We start from the raw sequence: 22,101 nt of genomic DNA, 5'->3' as shown, positions 1-22,101 counted from the left end.
GCTCACTCGCAGAAGAAGCGTATCGCATTCTATTGGATACAAAGAGCTTCGGCATCCAGGCGATAGTTCCCGACTCACCGACGGCATCTCCCACCCCCCCACTTCTGGGGGGCCTCCGACTCATCGATGGTGGCATGGCGGCAGAGCAGAAAAGGGCTGTGTTTTTACCATCAGCATGACAGTACCGTGCCGCCTTTGTAGTTTTAAGGCCCAGGGAAACGAGCCCACCAGTGCTCTGTAGCAGCCGCGACCACTGGTGATAAAGAAAGGCTGCTCTTCATAAAGGACTCAAGCTCAGGGAAAGGTTTTCTTGTTGACTCTGGCTCCCAGAAGATCCTCGAGAACTCTTATGTCATCTTTGCATACCTCCACAATGGTATATTCTTTAATTTTAGAAAATAAAAGGAGATTTTTTGCGTACCACCAGAGAGAGCCCAAGTACGACTAGTGGTATGCGTACCACAGTTTGAGAAAGATTGGTCTAGATGGACTGGCTGAATTACCACACTGGGTGACTTAATCTGGCGAAGGCTGGATGGCCGCACTGGTCCTTTTGAACGGCAGTTGATTCCATCTGATGACTTGCAGGTGGACGACAGAGGAGAGACAAACTGCCAGGGCTGCCCGGCAGATTTTTCCGGACTGCTGGAATACAGCTCCACCGTGGGGCAGAGGATAACAGCTGTTTTCCAAAAACAAACCACATACTCAAAGAACCAGACCTCTTATAGTTTTTCCTTCCCACTGTTGCCAAAGTGCTTATTTATAGGGGCTCATATAATTATCAGGGTTTTCTCTTTTTTCTCTGTATTATTGAAGGGTCTTTACAATATAGAACAACTGTTGTTGTGATTTGGCACCATACAAGTAAAGCTGAATTAAACTGAATTAAATTGAAGCATACTTGATGTGCTGTGATGTTGTCTGGTTGAAGTTCATCAGTTAGGCCAGCTTAGGGCAGTAAACACTTTGTCCTGATGGGGGTTAGAAGGGTGAGGCAGGACTAACAATTAAATAAATGAGTCTCCAGCGCCAGTGAGTGGTCAGAGTGCGGAAATGCAGCACTCAGTACACATGTAGGTAAAGTGTCAACAATAACACAGGTGATTGTCGTGTTTTTAGGCAAGGATTCCAGCGACACCTTTTAGAGCACTCAAACTCCAAAATTTATTATTTGCTTCCTGTCGCAGAGACCCCTTTTCACAATAAAACAGGTTATACGCAAACAGATCCACATCCTCCTTTCACTGAAAACATCAATCTTACAAGAACATTTACTGCATATATGAAAACTGTACTCTTTTTTTTTCTCTTAGAACCTTTCATAGAAACTTTTCTTTCTCCTCACTCTTTTCCTTTCTTTTGAACCCCTGTCTTTTTTTGTTTTGTTTTGTTTTCACAAGTCCAGTCTTTGTGGTTTTATGACAACCCTGCCAGCCCTAGTTCTGACAGGACCTGAGTCTGCTGTCTTAGGAGTCAGAGTTGTAGCCACTGATAGGTTTGAAGCAGGCAGGGGGTACTCTGTTGGACTGACTGGCGTACTTGGGGGTTGTAACTTTGGTGTGACATCTGGCAATGGCTGGAGGTGATGCCTATTTCTCCTGATGGCTCCTGAAGGGGTCTCCACAATATACGAGCGGGGAGTGGAGTGAGAGGAGATGACAGTCCCTTCACGCCTAGTGTCTTTAACAGCTCATCATGTCACACATTAAAGCTGCCATCCCTGCAGACCTCAATCCATACCAGTTTGCATACAGGGCAAACAGGTCGACAGAGGACGCCATAATAACAGCTCTTCACACAGCCCTCACACACCTGGACAGTAGTAACACCTATGTTAGAATGCTGTTTGTGGACTTCAGCTCTGCCTTCAATACAGTTCAACCCCCCACAAACTGGTTAATAAACTAAGCAACTTAGGACTCCGCAGCTCACTGTGCAGCTGGATATTGGACTTCCTGAGCAACAGACCTCAGAACGTCAGAATGGGAGAGCACACCTCCTCCACCCTTATTCTGAATGTGGGTGTCTCACAGGGGTGTGTCCTCAGTCCCCTCTTATACTCACTTTTCAGCCATGACTGTTCACCAATCCACACCAGTAACACCATTATAAAATTTGCTGATGACACCGTCATAGGACTGATCGACAACAACGATGATTCAGCCTACAGAGAGGAGGTTCAGCATCTGAAGCAATGGTGTGACGACAACAACCTGCATCTGAACACAGCTAAGACCAAGGAGATGGTAATCGACTTCAGAAGAACAAAGCAATCTGAGCACTCTACCCTCTACATTGATGGGGAGGAGGTAGAAAGGGTAGAAAGCTTTGAGTTCCTCGGAGTCCACATCTCCGCCGATCTTACCTGGTCCACAAACATCTCCCACCAGGTAGGGAAAGCACAACAAAGGCTGTACTTCCTCAGGAAACTACGTCAGGCCCGATTACCCCAAAGACTGCTAGTAAACTTCTACCGCTCCACCATCGAGAGCCTTCTGACTTAATGCTGCACACTCTGGTTCAACTGCTGCACCGCAGAGGACAAGAGGAAACTGCAGCGGGCAGTGAGGGCAGCAGAGCGGGCAATCAGCACTTCACTAACCCCCCTCAGAGACATTTATACTGGCAGACTTCAGCAGAAAGCCAGCATCATCATTAAAGACCCCTCACACCCTGGACACTCATGTGTGTGTATGTATATATGGATGCATATATGTATATATACATATATGTATGTATGTGCATGTATATTTGCAGGTGTATGTATAACTTGTACATATCTTTCTTGTGTAAATGTAAATTTGTCTGTTATTGTGTAAATACTTACGCTATTGTGTACTTCACACACATGGAGAGATGCCAAACTGCCTTTCATTGTTCTTGTAGCAGTGACAATAAAAAGCTATTCTATTCTATTCTATTCTATTCTATTCTATTCTATTCTATTCTATTCTGTAATCCACACCGGTTGTCCTGGTGAGAGTGGAGGAAGTTCTGTCACACGATGTCTCCTGTTGTACGCAACACTGTCCTTCATCACTTTCTCTCTCGGCTTTGTCAACACTGTAGCCTTGTTGGGCAGGCTGGGATTGAGCAAAGAAGGAAGCTGGGAAACTGGCGTGCGCAGCCTTCGTCCCATTAGTAGTTGCGCTGGGCTATATCCATTAGCCAATGGGGTTGCTCTGTAAGCTAGAAGTGCAAGATAAGGGCCTTTTGCTTTCTTTAGTAGACTTTTCACAGTTTGGACATGACGCTCGGCCTCACTATTGCTTTGTGCAAATCTTGGACTGCTTGTTACATGCCTGAACCCACAAGCTGCTGCGAAGTCTTTGAACTGTTGGCTTGAAAACTGAGGTAAATTGTTGCTGTAGAGAAGCTCTGGAATCCCATGTCTGGAAAAGATTGACTTTAGATGCACTATAACGTCATCCGATCTTGTGGGAGTGAGTTTGGCTATTTTGGGCGATCGTGGCTCAAGAGTTGGGAGTTCGCCTTGTAATCGGAAGGTTGCCGGTTCGAGCCCCGGCTTGGACAGTCTCGGTCGTTGTGTCCTTGGGCAAGACACTTCACCCGTTGCCTACTGGTGGTAGGCAACGGGTGAAGTAGAGTAGTAATGGGTGAATTTAGAGTAGTAGTCCACCAGAAGTACATAGTTGCTGTTGTTAAACGTAAAAAGGTCTCCTCCAACTTTTTGCCATGCTCTCTCAGGGAGTTTGCTTGGCATTAGGTTCCACTGGGTTGGTACGCTCTTTAATGCATATGGTGCAGTTTTTCACAAGTTCATTTATTTGCCTACTCAGACCGGGCCACCATACTGTCTCCCTGGATCTCGCTCGGCATCTAGACATTCCATGATGTCCTTCGTGTAGGGCAATGAGGACAGAGTGGCGCATAGCGATAGGGATCACTAGTCTGATGCCTTTCAGTAGCAGACTGTCGTGTACCGTTAAGTTGTCTCTGTGTGGCCAATGCTTTAATTGGTCCTGTGAGATGGCTGTATTCTGGCCGGCTGCTCTGGCAAAAAGCCATGACTTCTGACCATATCCTGTCGGTTTTAAGCTGTTCCTTTAACTGTGTGATGTATGTCGAGGTAGCAGGCATGCTTTTGACTATTTCATCCACATATATATTTTTGTCATCCAGTAGTTCAGCTGTAGCCTTAGAATCAGGGTCTTGGTTAACAGGTGCACGTGACAGTGCGTCTGCTGTGAGGAGTGCTTTGCCTGGAGTGTGTGAGATGGTGTAACTGTACCTCATGAGCCTTAGACGGAACCGCTGGATGCTGGGTGGAAGCTCGGTTAGAGCTTGTTGTCCTAGCAGGCTGATGAGTGGCTTGTGGTCAGTTACTAAGAAGAAGTGTCTCCCGATGAGAAAATCTTTGAATCTTTCACATCCCCACGTTAGTCCAAGCGCCTCCTTCTGCACCTGTGCATACCTCTGCTCCGTTTCCGTTAAAGAACGAGATGCGTATGCCACAGGTCTCCATTGCTCTCCTTCTTTTTGAAATAGGACTGCTCCCAGTCCATAGGATGAAGCATCTGCAGACAGTTTTAACTGTCTGTTTGGGTCATAGAGTGCAAGAATGGTTGTTGACGTCAGATCGCCTTTCAGCTGATTGAATGCTTTTTGCTGTGCGCAGCTCCAAACCCACTGATTTTTCTTCGAGAGCAGGTATCTTAGGGACTTGTCTTTTTTACGGCCAGTCCTGGGATGAATTTGCCTAATTGGTTAACCATCCCGAGAAAGCTGCTCACTTCACTGATGTTTGACGGCTCTTTCATTGCTGTGACCGCTCTAATTCTGTCTGGGTCTGGCTGTACTCCCTCCACAGAACAAAACGTGTCCGAGGAACTTCACTTCCTGTTTGCTCAGGTCACATTTCTCCAGGTTTAGTGGGACACCAGCCTCTTGCAGTTTATTGAGCACTGTGTGCAGCCTGGCATTGTGCTCCTGCTGATCCTGTCCCCAAATGAGGATGTCATCCATGTGACAAACCACACCTGGCAGCCCATTAAGGATCACTGACATTCTATGCTGAAAATGTTCTGGGGCTGACGCTATTCCAAAGGGAAGTTTGTCAAAGAGGAAGTGCCCAAAGGGTGTAATGAAAGTTGTGTAGTGTGCTGACTCTGGTGACAATGGAACCTGCCAGAAGCCTCTGTTTGCATCTAACTTACTGAAGACTTTTGCTCCCGCCAGGGATCTAAGTGTCTGTTCAACCGAAGGCAGGATGTACTTTTCTCTGCACACTGCTTCATTGAGGTGAGTGAGGTCAACACAAATACACACAGAGTTATTTTTTGTTGGCACTGGGACCATACCTGCACATCATTCTGTTGGTTCTTCCACTCTGCTGATTACTCCCATGGACTCCATTCTTTCCAGTTCCCGTTTCACCTTTCCTAACAAAGGGATGGGGACCCGTCTTGGTGTGGCCAGGGAAAAAGGCACAGCATTTGGTTTCAACTTAATAGTATAAGGTTGTTGCATTAAACCTAATCCCTGACACAGCTTTGGGTAGTTCTCATTCAACACATTCATGTCAGTACTGTTGGGTCTACACAAGGTTCAGCATGACACTTGCTGGCCTGCTTGACAGTGCTATGTGCAAATCTTTGATAATGTATACATTTTCCTGTATTTCCTGTTCACCTTTGCACAGTGTTTCTCTGCTCATACCAAACACATCGAGTGGAGCACTACCTGGACCAAACAATGGTCTATCTGGTTTAAATAACTCTGTCTCATTTTTGTTTATGCAGTAATGCATCTGGGCTGGGATAACAGAGACATCAGCTCCTGTGTCTATCTTAAATCTAACTTTGTGGTTTCTGATAGTAAGGTCTGCATACCAAGGATCTGAACCTGCGTCTACAGAACCAAGGAACACGAGTGTATCATCACTTTTCTCTGTTTCTATCACAAGCACAGATTTAACAGATTTACACAGTTTACTGAAGTGTCCTCTTTTACCACATGAGTGACATGTCACATCTTTTGCTGGGCATTGTCCTTTACCATGCGCAGGGGTTTTCCCACACCTGTAGCATGATCTCTCATTTGGAGTTTTGTCCTTTGTTGTGCATTTACATTCTCTTCGGGGCTTGAATGTTGAATGCTTTTGTTCCCTGTGTTTTGCTGTCACAGCATCTATTTCCAGCTTATTTTCCCCTCTGATGTCTGTCTGTTGTTTTTTGATGACTTCAGACTGCCGGGCCTGATTAACCGCTTTCTCCAACGTCAAATCCTTGTCCATCTGAAGTCTCTCCGCTAAGCTGATGTCCCTCAGTCCCACGACGAGGCGATCTCTTATTAACTCATCGCGCAGTGCACCATAACTGCAGTTTTCAGCTAAAGCATAAAGTGCGGTGACAAACGAGTCAACAGTCTCATTAGCTTGCTGTGTTCTTTGATTAAAGCGGGCTTTCTCATAGATAATGTTTTTCCTGGGAACAAAGTACGTATCCAAAGTGTCTCTTACTGCTTGGTACTGCTGCCTTTGTATGTCCTTGCCCTCAGAGGATATTGTCTGCTTCGTCCCCCATGCAGTAGATGAGTATGTTTACCTGGTTAGCCTCTGAGCTAAGGTGCAGGTTGCTTGCAAGTCAAAATCTTTCAAACCTCCTTATCCACTTTTCCCATTGCTGTGCCATTGAGAAATCAAACTGCTCGGGAGGTTGGATGGTGAATGTGGATTTGGGGGTAGGTTGGTGTTAGCATTGTAGCCACCGTTAGCTTGTTGGTGAGGCAGTGGCGTGCGAGGCTGTGTAGCTGTTGCACTAGCTCCCGCTTCTTCGTCCAACATCTTATTGTCTGGAGAAAAACTCTTTACCGCTCTCAAAGCTGCTTGCTGTCACTCCCCGATGACAAGGCTCTTACTGCGATCCCACTTCTGACTCCATGTCGTGTTTTTAGGCAAGGATTCAAGCGACCGATCGCAAGATGGCGCCAGCAGTATGCACGGCGACACGTCAGTCAACTCTGCTAGCTTCGCTTTGGCTTTCGCTAGCCTTATCCCACGACACTTGATCCCCCGCTCTCAGCATTCTATTTCCCTAAGCGGCCTCGGACCCGTGGATGCGGTGTGGACCACAGAAATCTTCGCACACTTAACCGAGCTGGACCATCTGATGTTAGGATCTACACACTCCAAATGGCTTTACTAAATGTAAGATCATTAGCAAACAAGACGTTTGTATTAAATGACTTCCTAAAGTCACAACAGCTGGACTTTCTTTTTCTGACAGAAACATGGCTTCAACCCGGTGAGTCTGTAGCTTTTTCGGAACTGGTTCCTCCTAATTTCTCATTCTTCAGTCTCCCTCGGCCCTCTGGTAGGGGGGGAGGCTTAGCCACCGTGTTCAACGCTCGATTTCATTGCCATCAAACATTACAGCACGACTCATTTTCTAGTTTTGAACTCCAGCTGTTTGAGTTACACCTAAACTCTGCTGCGCCTTTGCTGTGTGCCCTCATATACCGTCCTCCCAAGTTTAATAAGGATTTTATCAAAGAGTTTTCAGGTTTTATGGCTGGAATTGTTCTTAATTTCGACAGTTTTTTAATCCTTGGTGATTTTAACATCCATGTCTGCTGTGACTCTAAACCTTTGGTCAAGGACTTGTAACTTGACCCAGTGGGTTACCGGTCCCACGCATGAAAAAGGTCACACACTGGACTTGGTGCTCTCCCACGGGCTGGATGTGTGCATCACGGAAATATCCGAGTTGCGCATCTCCGATCATCTTCCTGTGTTGTTCAATCTAACGCTGCGCTGCTCGGTAGATAAGCCGTACGCTCCAGCGCGCAAAAAGCGAGCGCTTAATGCTCTTACAGCACCCGCTTTTTCTGCTGCCTTTATGGATTCTGGAATAATGAACTCCAACTGTAAAAGTGTTGAGGACCTTTCGGACATTCTTCATTCTACCTGCACTGATATCTTGGACTCTATTGCTCCGCTCAGGACTGTGCGTGCTAAACATTTATCAGAGCCATGGTTGAACGAACATACGCGCTCCCTCAGACGTGACTACAGACGCGCCGAAAGGAGATGGAAAAAGGACAGATTGCACGTTTCCCTACAGATTTTAAGGACTCGGCTTTCTGCTTACCAAGAAGCTGTAAAAACTGCAAAGACAAAGTTTGTCTCAAACTTAGTGTCAGTAAACAGTCACAGGTACTTTTTAATGTCCTTAATTGTTTTCTTAGTCCACGTGATAATGCCAGAGTCATTTCTTCACCAAGTATGTGCGATGATTTTTTAGCATTTTTTAATGACAAGATTCTATCTATTAGGGCCCTTGTCTCGTCGTCTGCTGCCTCAGATCCGAGTCTTTCTCCTGTGTGCTCAGCTGTCTTAGAGCAGTTTGATCCCGTCTCCCTTAATGACTTGACTGCGGTAGTTAGTAACCTAAGATCATCACACTGCCCCTCTGATTGTCTCCCTCCAAGCTTGCTTAAAAGCACTTTTAATACTGTTGGGCCTTTTATCCTGAGGTTAATTAATATGTCCCTTGCTACAGGCTGCATCCCATCATGCTTTAAACAAGCTATAGTTCAGCCTCTTCTTAAAAAACAAAACCTGGACCTAACTGTTCTGTCCAACTACAGGCCTATCTCAAAGCTTCCTTTTCTGTCTAAAGTTCTGGAGAAAGTGGTCTACCTACAGTTGCAGGCCCACCTTGATTTTAATATGATCTCTGAAAAATTTCAATCTGGTTTTAAATCACTACATAGCACTGAGACGACACTTTTAAGGATTTTTAACGATATTCTTTTAACTCTGGACTCTGGCAGCCCTGCTGCCCTTTTATTGTTGGACCTGTCAGCAGCTTTTGACACGGTCGACCATGACATCCTGTTATCACGGCTAGAATTTCATGCTGGCCTAAAAGGATCTGCCCTACAGTGGTTTCGGTCCTATTTGTCAGAAAGGTCTTTTCATGTCAATATGGGCCCCCACAACTCCAAAATAGCCTCTCTTAAATACGGTGTACCTCAAGGCTCTATTTTGGGTCCTGCCCTGTTCGCACTCTATTTGTTGCCATTGGGCTCCATCTTCTCGCGGTACAACATTTCATTTCACTGTTTTGCTGATGACTTGCAGATTTATCTGCCTTTAAAAGCAGGGTCAGACCATCCCCAGCTCTTATTATGCTGCCTTGACGATGTCAAACAGTGGTTGTCATTAAATTTTTCAAAGTTAAATGAAAATAAAACTGAGGTTGTCATTTTTGACAACTTTAATCATATCGACAGCACTCTGGGCGCCCTTTCCTCGTATTGTAAAACACATGTAAAAAACCTCGGTGTCTACATTGATGGTTCTTTTAAATTGAATAAGCAGGTGAGTGCAGTAGTCCAGTCCTGCTTCTTTCAGTTAAGACAGCTAGCCAAGGTAAAGCCATACCTCCCGGCTAACGTCTTTGAGCGTGTTATTCACCTTTTCCTTACTTGCAGATTAGACTACTGCAATTCATTGTATTATGGTCTAGATCAGGCCACCATCCATCGTCTTCAGATGGTTCAAAATGCAGCTGCTCGCCTGCTAACTGGTACCAAACGGAGAGAGCATATAACCCCAGTTTTAGCTTCTTTACACTGGCTTCCTGTCTCCTACAGGATCCAATTTAAAGTTTTACTTTTTGTTTTTAAGTCACTTAATGCCCGAGCCCCTCCTTACCTGTCTGAGCTCCTCTCTGCCTATGCTCCAGGAAAAACCATGAGGTCTAGCTCTAAATTAATGCTGTCCATCCCACGGACTTATCTCAAATCCCGTGGTGATAGATCCTTCTCTGTGGCAGGTCCCAGACTCTGGAATAGTCTCCCCTTAAATATTAGATCTGCACAAACACTTGAGCAATTTAAATCATTACTAAAGACACATTTTTATGCCCTGGCTTTTAACACACTATGATCCAAGCATTTTGGTCTTATTTGAATTAGTTTTAGTTATTGTTTTAATTCTTTTATTGTCCTATTATTGTTTTTTTTATTGTTATTATTGTATTACATTGTTGCTTTTTAATGCCATTTTTATATTGTTAAGCACTTTGTACAGCATCGGCTGTTTGAAATGTGCTATATAAATAAATTTGACCTTGACCTTGACCTTGACACCTTGTAGAGCACTCAAACTCCAAACTTTATTATTTACTTCCTGTCACAGAACCCCCTTTCACAATAAAACAAGTTATACTCAAACAGATTACACCACAGTGATCAGGTGTAAAACAGTTATTCAAGCCAAAACCATTTGTAGGTTCTTGTGCAGTCATTTGTCACGTTAGAGAGAGAGATATATTATACAATCATAAAGGGAGGAATTTCTGATGTACAGTGAATTTTTATCATCATGATTTTACCTAAATGTGTGTGACTTTCTGTGAAGTGTGATATATTTCTGTTTAGACTTGCTGTGAGGAGGGATCCATTCAAACTGTCAGGAATCACAGAAATGTTTCGTGAATGTTTAAATATGACGAGCTGACTCTTTGATCCTTTACTTCAGCACGTCAGTGAGTTTTTCTGTTTTGTTCTTTTAATCTCAGTAACTGGAGAATGACTCCATGTTTGATCTGTTATGTTCCAAATAAACTGAGTCACAGTGAATACTGTCGCATACCGTCCTGCCTCCAGCTGTTTAAATGTGACGTTGTGGAAGAGAACCCTCCCCCTCCCCTCCACTTCCTGCTCGGTTTACTCTCTACGCTCTGCTTATGGATCAGTGTGAGCACAGAGAGGAGGGAGTCTCTCCCTCTGAATCCACTCTGTGTGGGGAACAGGAGAGCCAGGCCAAAGCTCAGAGGTGAGAGAACCATTTCTAAGTGTCAGGACTCTTCTCCAGGTCACAGTCATCTGTGTTTGTCACGCTCAGAGGCACAGAAATCAGATGAACCAACTGTTTAACTCTGTGACATGTGAACTCTCTGCAGTCATTACATCTGTGCGGCCATTGCCTTTTCTTAATGCAACAAACTCAGTTAAAACAAAACAAAAATAAGTCAGGATTTTAAATCTTGAGAGAGACAAACATCAAATTACTGAGAGTCCACAAACTTATTTCAGCTGCTGTGTTTCTGTCTTTAATCCCACAAAACAACAGAACTAACCGATACTGTGGGGCCTTTTGCCAGCCGTCTCTCTCACATTGTTAGAAAGCTTGGAGTATCTTTTGACAGCTCCCTCAAATTGGAGAAGCAAGTGTCCACAGTGGTGAAAACTAGTTTCTACCAGCTATGCCAGATCTCCAAAGCAAAGCCCTATGTACCACTAAAAGACTTCGAAAAACATATTCACGCTCTCATTACCTCTATACTGGACTATTGTAACTCTCTTTACTTGGGCCTCCGATACTCTCTCCTTTAGCGTCTGCAGTTAGTTCAAAATGCTGCTGCGTGCCTCTTAACTGGTACTAGAAGGTACGATCACATCACACCAGTTCTAGCACACTGGTTCCCCGTTCAATACCGTATTGACTTTAAAATTCTCTTGATCACTTTTAAAATCCTTAATAACCTGGCGCCTAGCTACTTAACTGATCTGCTCCACTTGTACCACCCTAAGAGAGCACTAAGATCTTCAAGTCAGTTGCTCTCAGTGCAATCAAGGTCTTGGCTAAAGACCAGAGGTGATCGAGCCTTTGCTATTGCTGCACCGAGACTGAAATAATCTCCCAGTTGATATTCACACGTCTGAGAACTGTCAGGACTTGTTCCATGCAACTGGAAATTGTTGAAGCTGCTTTGAATCCAAACTCACTGTGCTCACTATGCAGTCTCTGTTTTTTTTTCTGTCAGTTTCTATCAGAAAACACGAACCTCTCCTTCACCCACCAGCGTGTCCTTGAAGAGTAATCGATCTATGATTCAACCCATTATATTCAAAGATGAAGGCAAACATGCACATTATAGGTAAGATTTTGTTTTTTCACTGACAAAATGTTAATTGATTTTCTCTCAGTGATGACAATAAATAACATGTTAAAGAAAATAATTATAGTTATTCAGAGGCTCAACGAGGATCAGCAAATTTTAAGAAGCGATTTAAACACAGCGAGTGATTTAGTGAGTCTGCAGATCATTTAGAGTTTAAAGCCTGTGACGATAAGACCGGGTCAGAAGCAGATGCTTTTGAGGAATTTTGTTGTTCAGCATTGTTGCAAAGTTGTTTGTATGCATCGCACCAGAAAAACTACACAAACTGTCTGCCAGAGTTTATCCAGAGTCCCAGTGCAGGTTCACACCAATAAGATCAGCTAATATGATTTTCTTATTGTGACAACTTTAATACAAATGCAGAGTAACAGCTTACTTATAGCGTTTATTGACAGACCGTTTTCCAATTCCTTTGCCTTGGTATTAAAGACGGACATGTGCAGACCCCAACATTTTTCAGCATTTCTTTTCCTTACTTTCAAATCACATGTTTAAAGACAGCACTGAAGGAATCTGCTTAGTTTGAAGGAAAGACCAATGTTCTATTTTTGGACAAGGTCGCCTACACAGATACTTGCCAGAACAGGACTACCAGCCATCTACACCACCCTCAAACAAAGACGTCTTCGCTGAGTTGACCATGTCATAAAAACGGATGATGGACATGTCCCAAAGACCTTTTGTACGGAGAACTGAAAAGAGCTCTGTGTGTAAAAGAGACACAAAGAACACTGGCATGGAAGGCCAAAGGCGAACGAGCTCTTTAACAAAATGAGGAGAAGATAGTCGCAACATGTGGGCAAAGACCTGGAGGGGTGATTGGGAGGAACGGACTTCCTGATCAGACAAAATAATTGCATTATCATCCCTGCAGCCACATAAGTTAAATACTCAGGTGAGGAGAGTATTTAACTTTAACTTTAACTTAGGAGAAACAGCTGTTACCTGATCAGGTAGTGAGTGGTGAGTTGGATTAGGTGGTGGGGTAGGAGCCTGGACAGAGCTGGTATACTGGATGTTCAGGTCTGACCTCTGGCAGAAATTCTGAACTATTCCAATATTCTGACTGAGTGGACCATGTCCTGCACGTCCAATACAAAGGAGCATTTCCAGTTCAATTCAGTGCCAAATAACAACAAGATATAAGGTAAAGATCCTACAATACAGAAAAAACACCAGCAATCATATGACCCCCAATGAGCAAGCACTTGGTGACAGTGAGAAGGAAGAAACCTCCAGCAGAACCAGGTAGGGACGGCCATGTGATGAAGACAGGAGTATTTGGGAGTTGTTCTGACCTTAAGTTCCCCCCAAATATCAAACCCCACTCTGAATCATTGTCTGTAGCTATGAACAGCTTAATCAATAAAGTTTTAAAATCATTCTATTAAACAGATATGTTGAGAGAACCAAATATTTTGTGCTAACGAGAGTCTAGTGAATTATTTTTAATTCTTAACAGACCTGTACACATGCAGGATTAACTATTTCATTAGAATACCAACATTTGCTGTGAATACTTTAAATAACACACGTGTGGTATTCTTTATTTTCTCATTTCAGAATCAATAAGGAGAACCCGTTGTCTACTTCACTGAGCTGTGTGTCAATGAAGAGTGACCGATCTATGATTCAGCCAATAACCTTTCCAAACAGACAGCAGTCTGTTGATGCAGGGTGAGAATTTAAACTGCTGATTGTGTTTCCTTTTTAAAAATGTCACGTCCAACAGCGAGAACAGCACTAGCATTAGTGATCACTTTGTGTTTGTACCAGGACTCATCATTATACAAAGCAACACCTTTAACAAATTGCATATGTGCTAACGTTGAGCGTTTTTGCAGAGTTTTGCAGAGCTCAGAAACTCTCAGTGGTCAGTCTGATCTGGACTCCATATTTACGGTAAGATTCAAGAGTCAACAGTTTAATATCACATCAACTCAAAATGGGAATTTAGTTTGGATCTACTCATTAAACATGAAACAGATTCATTGAGAATATTACTAGATTCATTTGGTTGAAAATATTATGAAGGTTATAATGTGGAATATATGGTCCTAATTTTGTCAACACTTTAATAGATGAAAAATGAAGGAGGAGAAGCTGGCTGAGTGTCTGCAGAGCAGTAAGAGAATTTGAACAGCTTTAGCATGATGGAAAGAACAAACTGAAGGCAACATGGCAGAAGTTTAGATTTTTAAAAATTACTGCTATTATGGTTTTTAAACTTTAAGGGATGTCTCATTTCTGAAGTCAAAATAACCCATACCTCATACTCAACAATTTTTTATCAGTTGTTAACAACAAAAAAGATCCTGATTCAAGTATAATTAAAGTGGATAAAGGTAAACACAATGGCATCAGCTGAGTCCTGACCCCACAACCCACCTGTTCTGCGCCCCAGAGTCTGAGAAGCACTCTGTTGGATCTATGAATTTGTCTTTCTCAAAACAGTTGGTGTGTGCCAAGATTAGCACAACACCCTGGTGCACAACAGAGATTTAAACATTTATGCATCTTTTTGTTTTTATTTGTTTATCTATAATTTTTGTAGTCAGGCATGCGATATTAGAGATAGTTGATTACACAAGGACAGCCCATAATTGAAAGGATAAAGTAGATAACTATTAGGTGACAGGCAGAGGGTAGGTGAATGACAGAGAGCTGAGGGAATCCGAGATAATCCTGACAGTTCTTAAATAAAGAAAACATCACAGCAAATATTCTAACATTTTTTGTTTGTTTTTTTAAATTCATTTAGGAACTCGTGCTGCAAAGTGCCAAAAAAACCTGAAGTCTAACCTGAAGAAGAAGTTCCAGCGTGTGTTTGAGGGGATCCCTAAAACAGGAAGCTCAACCCTTCTGAATCAGATCTACACAGAGCTCTACATCACAGAGGGAGGGACTGCAGAGGTCAATGATGAACATGAGATCAGGCAGATTGAAACAGCAAATAGAAAACCACACAGACCAGAAACACCAATCAGACAAGAAGACATCTTTAAAACTTCACCTAGAAGACATGAACCAATCAGAGTGCTGACAAAGGGAGTGGCTGGCATTGGGAAAACTGTCCTAACGCAGAAGTTCACTCTGGACTGGGCTGAAGACAAAGCCAACCAGGACATCCAGTTCATATTTCCATTCACTTTCAGAGAGCTGAATGTGCTGAAAGAGCAAAAGTTCAGCTTGGTAGAACTTGTTCATCACTTCTTTACTGAAACCAAAGAAGCAGGAATCTGCAGCTTTGAAGACTTCCAGGTTGTGTTCATCTTTGATGGTCTGGATGAGTGTCGACTTCCTCTGGACTTCCACAAAACTACAATCCTGAATGATGTTACAGAGTCCACCTCAGTGGATGTGCTGCTGATAAACCTCATCAGGGGGAAACTTGTTCCCTCTGCTCACCTCTGGATAACCACATGACCTGCAGCAGCGAATCAGATCCCTCCACAGTGTGTTGACATGGTGACAGGGGTCAGAGGGTTCACTGACCCACAGAAGGAGGAGTACTTTAGGAAGAGATTCAGAGATGAGGAGCAGGCCAGCAAGATCATCTCCCACATCGAGACATCACGAAGCGTCCACATCATGTGCCACATCCCTGTCTTCTGCTGGATCACTGCTACAGTTCTGGAGGATGTGCTGAAAACCAGAGAGGGAGGAGAGCTGCCCAAGACCCTGACTGAGATGTACATCCACTTCCTGGTGGTTCAGGCCAAAGTGAATAATGTGAAGTATGAGGAAGGAGCTGAAACAGATCCACACTGGAATGAAAAGAGTCAGAAGATGATCGAGGCTCTGGGAAAACTGGCTTTTGATCAGCTGCAGAAAGGAAACCTGATCTTCTATGAATCAGACCTGAGAGAGTGTGGCATCGATATCAAAGCAGCCGCCGTGTACTCAGGAGTGTTCACACAGATCTTTAAAGAGGAGAGAGGACTGTACCAGGACAAGGTGTTCTGCTTCATCCATCTGAGTGTTCAGGAGTTTCTGGCTGCTCTTCATGTCCATCTGACCTTCATCAACTCTGGAGTAAACCTACTGGAGAAACAGCAAAAAACAGATCAGCAATCTTTAAAATATCTCCACCAGAGTGCCATGGACAAGGCCTTACAGAGTTCAAATGGTCACCTGGACTTGTTCCTCCGCTTCCTCCTTGGGCTTTCACTGCAGTCCAATCAGGCTCTCCTAAAAGGTCTACTCAAAAAGACAGGAAGTAGTTCAAATACTGATGTGGAAACAGTCCAGTACATCAAGAAGAAGATCAGTGATAATCAGTCTACAGAGAAAAGCATCAATCTGTTCCACTGTCTCAATGAGCTGAATGATCATTCTCTAGTGGAGGAGATCCAACAGTCCCTGAGTTTGGGAAGTCTGTCCACAGATAAACTGTCTCCTTCTCAGTCGTCAGCTCTGGTCTTCATCTTACTGTCATCAAAGGAGTATCTTGATGTGTTTGACGCTGCTACTGAGGATGCTCTTCTGAGGCTTCTGCCAGTAGTCAAAGCCTCCAAGAAAGCTCTGTAAGTCGATTTATGAACCATTATACATTTTTACATTCTTGGTTGTTGTCTTCATTGATATTTTTTTTTTAGGCTGAGCTGTTGTAACCTATCACTGAGAAGCTGCGAAGCTCTTTCCCCAGTTCTCAGCTCCCAGTCTTCTCGTCTGAAAGAGCTGGACCTGAGTAACAATGACCTGCAAGATTGTGGAGTGAAGCAGCTGTCTGATGGGCTAAAAAGTATACATTGTAAACTCGAAATGCTCAGGTAATGTTTCAGTGTGTGTGTGTGTGTGTGTGTGTGTGTGTGTGTGAAAGAGAAAGAGAGAGAGAGAGTATTATTTTAAATTGAAAAGAATAAAGATACAATATTATTATTTATACATGCTCATCCTGGACTTTTTCTTCTTTCAAAACTTTAGTCTTTCAGGTTGTCTGATCACAAAAGAAGGAGGTAAATATTTGGTCTCGGCTTTGAAGTCTAACCCCTCCCATCTGAGAAATCTGGATGTGAGCTACAACCATCCAGGAGACTCTCATGTGGAGGAGCTTTCTAAGGGACTGAAGAATACTCAGTGGAGACTGGACACCCTAAGGTATGAACATGGTGTTGGTTTGTCTAACTTGTTTTTTTTTTTTTAATCTTTTTACTTTTCCCTTTTTTTTGTTCATAGGAAAAGTTTACAATGATTCTATGTAAAGAAATGTAGACCCCAGAAGCCACTCTAATTTTTAACTCCTGCTCATTTAATAATATTATAAACTTGAAATAAAATAATTTGCATTTGTTTACAGATTTACTCTAGAGACATTCAATTCATTTCAATTTGCAACGTATACTCCCTTTGATTCTACTAAGCTACTTAACACATTGAAATGATATGCCATTCAGTATTTATTGTCTCCACAGAATATATAAAGCATATAAACAATTACAGCAATATGATGCAACAAACACAGCAGTACTACTAATCCAAAATACTCAAAGCTTCATAGAACTGAAACAAACATTTATTTTTAGCTCCATTCTGCTGCTGATACATACTTTAGGTTTCTGAACATTAAACTTGTTTCTGCCTTTCACAGTGTGTAACTTGAAGGCCCTGAGTACTTTCTCCCACACTGAAAACACTGGAATGATAACATTATTTGAACATTACCTAATAAGACTGATTCAGGACAGACAATTAGTTCTTTTAAACTTTTCTAGCAGTCCTTCACAAACAGGGAACAGTCTGTCTATTCTCTCCATCTGTCAGCTGCTGCTGGCTCTTCCTCCTCCTCTTCCTCACACACTGCTGAGTTTGTCCTGGTGGATCATCAGGGGTGCAAAGCCTCACAGATGATGTGCAGCAGTGGGTCCCTCAGTCTGTCCTCACTCTGGACACTAGCAGTTGTCACACATGGAAATCAAATGTGTGATAAGCTGCAGGATTCAAACACAAGTGTAACTTATAAATACATGTTCATACTTTTATTCCACAATCAGAGAGAAAGAAAGAGAGAGAGAGTGCAGGACAGACAGACAGGTGACAGTCTCAGGTGTATACACTGCTACAAAACAGCACAAGAGAAGGAGGATTTAGTGTTTGTGTTATTACGAGTGCTAAACAAGAAGAGTTCCCAGATGGTACAGTGGACACATGTGTGACTCCTGTGATTAAAGCATCTTTCTTTCAGCTTAACGAGTGAACCGTCAGCTCGTTCAAACACACGTTAAAGTGCGTTTGGCTCGACACCACCGAACAGAGGCAGCAATATAACATAGCTAACATTAACAGTGCAGTGAATCCTGCTTGTGCCGTGATATTCAGGACTGCAAACCGAGCAGCATCACTGACTTTCAGCTTGTTGTGTTTGTGGATATATGACTGACTTTAATTATCCATAAAATCATCACATTCTCTGTAAGATTAAGGTCGACTATTGAACGGCATATATTTTAAAGGCTTTAAAACCAAGTTAGTACAAACATCACTAATGTCACATAACTTTGCCGACATGTGGCCAACAGTAATGTTTTAATGTTCTTCATTATTAAACATTCGCACATAAATAAGTGACATAATATTCAGTATTTACCTTTGAAAGTTTACTCTTCGGCCGCCCCGCTTCAGCCATCCGCTGTTTTTTTCGTCAAAATTATCCACACCCACACCCGCGCTATGAAGTCCGGGATATGTTGGGCCATGAAGGCTACACCGACCCATCCTTAAAATTCAGAGAAATGAAGTTTGAATTTGAGGGCCGTATTTCGAGCAGCCTTTGAATTGGCACAGCCTTCGTCGCGTCGCTGTGACGTTATCGGCCTTAAAATGCGGCCTTTGAGGCTGCAGACCCTGAATTGGGATACAGCCACTGAGACAACCATTCGCACTCACAATCACACCTGTGGGCAATTTACGATTACCACTTAACCTAACCCAAGTTAAGCCCATTTCCCATTAGTACCTACTCAGATCGACTCGGCATGGTTTTTCAAGCTGACCCAAAGCTCATTAACGATAGATTTGTTGAATTTTTCAGCCAACGCTGCTCTTCTAAATCCAGTGCCACTGACTCTGAGCTTTCCAACTTGCTCAAATCCCTTAATATTCCAGACCTTAAAGAATCTGCCAGCCAAGCGCTTGAAGCCGACTTTGACATCACAGAAATCAAAGCTGCCATCAGTTTTTTCCCCAAACGGTAAAGGATGTAAACTTAATGGCTTCAACATAGAATTTTATTAAGCCCATATTGATATAATTGCTCTGCTTTTGCTTAGGATGGTGAAGGGCTCCATTGCACGGGGCTCTTTTCCAGATAGCATGTATGATGTCCATGTTTGTTTTCTTCCGAAGAAGGACAGAGAACCCACCAATGTGGCTTAATATCGCCCGCTTAGTCTAACAAATTGCGATCAAAAAAATCATTGCAAAAGTCTCGTCTTCATGTCTAAATACGTTTTGGGGCACTTTAATTCAACAGGATCAAACTGAGTTTATTCCAGACAGATGTACTCGACATTTTCAGATATACTACTGACTCTATCATTACGCCTTTCATCTGTCCAAATAAACCCTACAGACTTGTGAATTCACATTTGCAGAAACCCACCTCTGAGGGCGGATTAGGCCTCCCAGTTTTCAGTCACTATTACTGGGCTTTGAATGCCAGGACGTGGGTTTTCTGGAATAATGTTTCAGGAGGGATGTGGTCCTTCGTGGCCTTTTACAGAGTAATACAATGCTAAATCCATCTTTGGTAGATTGCCTGATGCTATTTAGTATGTTTTTACTTTGACATACCTACCAAACTTCTTTGTAAAGATTTTGTCATAGGTCATTCTGTTAGGGTTTTAAAGCAAGTTACGGGTGCTTTGTCTAAGGACCTTTAAATTGACAATTGTTTTGCTTCTTTTTCCTCTGCTCATCTTGTTTCAATGCTTAAGATCTAGGAATTTTGTTAAACTCTCCTCCCATCTGGATCAACCCGTTCATAGTGACTTTTAAGATGATTCAATCATATAAACAGGGATTCGACATAATCTCACCCATTTGACTGCACTTTGTGTTTATATGAAGCTACACCTCTGCCAGACCCTGATTCCTTCCTGGACTTGTTCCCCACATCTTTTGGACTCGGTGAACCCTCCATTGTCATGTCTAACTTCACATACAAGATCATTCTTTTTGGATGCTAGCATGTAGGGCTGCCACAAACGATTATTTTGATAGTCGACTACTCACCGATTATTTTTGCGATTAGTCGACTAATCAGATCATGCATCCATTGGACGTACAACGTACAGCTTATTGTACCAGCATGCATCTGCTGTTATATAACTATCATTAGCTTACAGCTTTAAGTGTTTAAGGTATGTGCGAACTAAAAATAAAGACAAGATGATAGTTTATTGAATTTAAATGAAATTTGCAAATTCTTTCAGTGAAGTTTAATAAACTCAGCCGTCTGCTCCTTGCTATCTAAAACATAACAGGACACGGGAGTATATTCTCGAGCATCTCACACTTCTGATAATCAGTTGTCTGCTTGACGTTTATTCATCCATCCATCCATCCATAAATCCATCCATCCATCTTCATCCGCTTTATCCGGGGCCGGGTCACGGGGGCAGCAGCCCAAGCAGAGAAGCCCTGACCTCCCTCTCTCCAGCCACCTCCTCCAGCTTATCCGGGGGAACACCAAGGCGTTCCCAGGCCAGCCAAGAGATATAATCTCTCTAGTCTGCCCCGGGGGCTCCTCCCGGTGGGGCATGCCCGGAACACCTCACCCAGGAGGCGCCCAGGAGGCATCCTTGTCAGATGCTCGAACCACCTCAGCTGGCTCCTTTCGATGTGGAGGAGCAGCGACTCTACTCTGAGCCCCTCCCGGATGGCTGAACTTCTCACCCTATCTCTAAGGGAGAGGCCAGCCACCCTTCGGAGGAAGCTCATTTCCGCCGCTTGTATCCGCGATCTCATTCTTTCGGTCACTACCCACAGATCATGGCCATAGGTGAGGGTAGGGACGTAGATCGACCGGTAAATTGAGAGCTTTGCTTTTACACTCAGCTCCCTCTTCACCACGACAGACCGGTGCAGCGTCCGCATCACTGCAGTCGCAGCACCAATCTGTCTGTCGATCTCCGGCTCCTTTCTCCCATCACTCGCGAACAAGACCCCAAGATATTTGAACTCCTCCAATCGGGGCAGGAACTCATCCCCGACCCGGAGTGGGCACTCCACCCTTTTCCGGCTGAGAACCATGGCCTCAGATTTGGAGGCGCTGATCCTCATTCCCGCTGCTTCACACTCGGCTGCGAACTGTTCCAATGCAAGCTGGAGGCCATCACCCGATGGAGCCAACAGAACCACATCATCCGCAAAAAGCAGAGATGAGATTCTGAGGCCACGGAAGTGAAAGCCCTCCGCCACTTGGCTGCGCCTAGAAATCCTGTCCATAAAAATTATGAACAGAATCAGTGACAAAGGGCAGCCTTGGCGGAGCCCATCACCCACCGGAAACGAGTCCGACTTATTGCCGGCAATGCAAACCAAGCTCTTGCCACGGTCATATAGGGATCGAATGGCCCGTAGCAATGGGCCAGACAACTCGGGGCGGACCTCATCAACACCAGGGGCTCTGCCACCAAGGAGCTGTTTTACTGCTTCAGTGACCTCACCTCCGGAAATTGGCGGGTCATTCCCCTCATCCCCAGACTCTGCTTCCTCCTCGGAAGACGTGTCAATGGGATTAAGGATGTCCTCGAAGTATTCCTTCCACCGCCCGACAATTTTCTCAGTTGAATTCAGCAGCGATCCACCAGCACTACACACAGTACAGGTAGAGCACCGCTTTCCCCTCCTGAGAAGCCTGAATGTTTGCCAGAATCTCTTCGAGGCAGTCCGAAAGTCTTTTTCCATGGCCTCTTCGAACTCCTCCCACACCCGAGTTGTTGCTTCAGCCACTGCCTGAGCCGCATTCGGCTTTGCCTGTCGATACCTGTCAGCTGCCTCCGGAGTCCCACAGGCTAACCAAGCCCTATAGGACTCCTTCTTCAGCCTGGTGGCTCCCTTCACCTCTGGTGTCTACCATTTGGTTCGGGGGATTACCACCACTGCAGGCACCAACCACCTTGCGGCCGCAGCTCAATGCAGCAGCTTCAGCAATGGAGAT

General features: G+C 43.9%; 1 pseudogene; it reads left to right on the top strand.

Annotated features, from left to right (window-relative positions):
- Window positions 1-14,027: 14,027 nt before the first annotated feature.
- On the top strand, window positions 14,028-21,323 carry LOC134619181 (protein NLRC3-like; annotated as a pseudogene).
- Window positions 21,324-22,101: the final 778 nt, after the last annotated feature.

Source organism: Pelmatolapia mariae, linkage group LG20 (assembly GCF_036321145.2).
Source record: "Pelmatolapia mariae isolate MD_Pm_ZW linkage group LG20, Pm_UMD_F_2, whole genome shotgun sequence".
Classification (NCBI taxonomy): domain Eukaryota; kingdom Metazoa; phylum Chordata; class Actinopteri; order Cichliformes; family Cichlidae; genus Pelmatolapia; species Pelmatolapia mariae.
The sequence above is the reverse complement of the archived record's forward strand: the minus strand, read 5'-3'. Positions and strand labels throughout refer to the sequence as shown.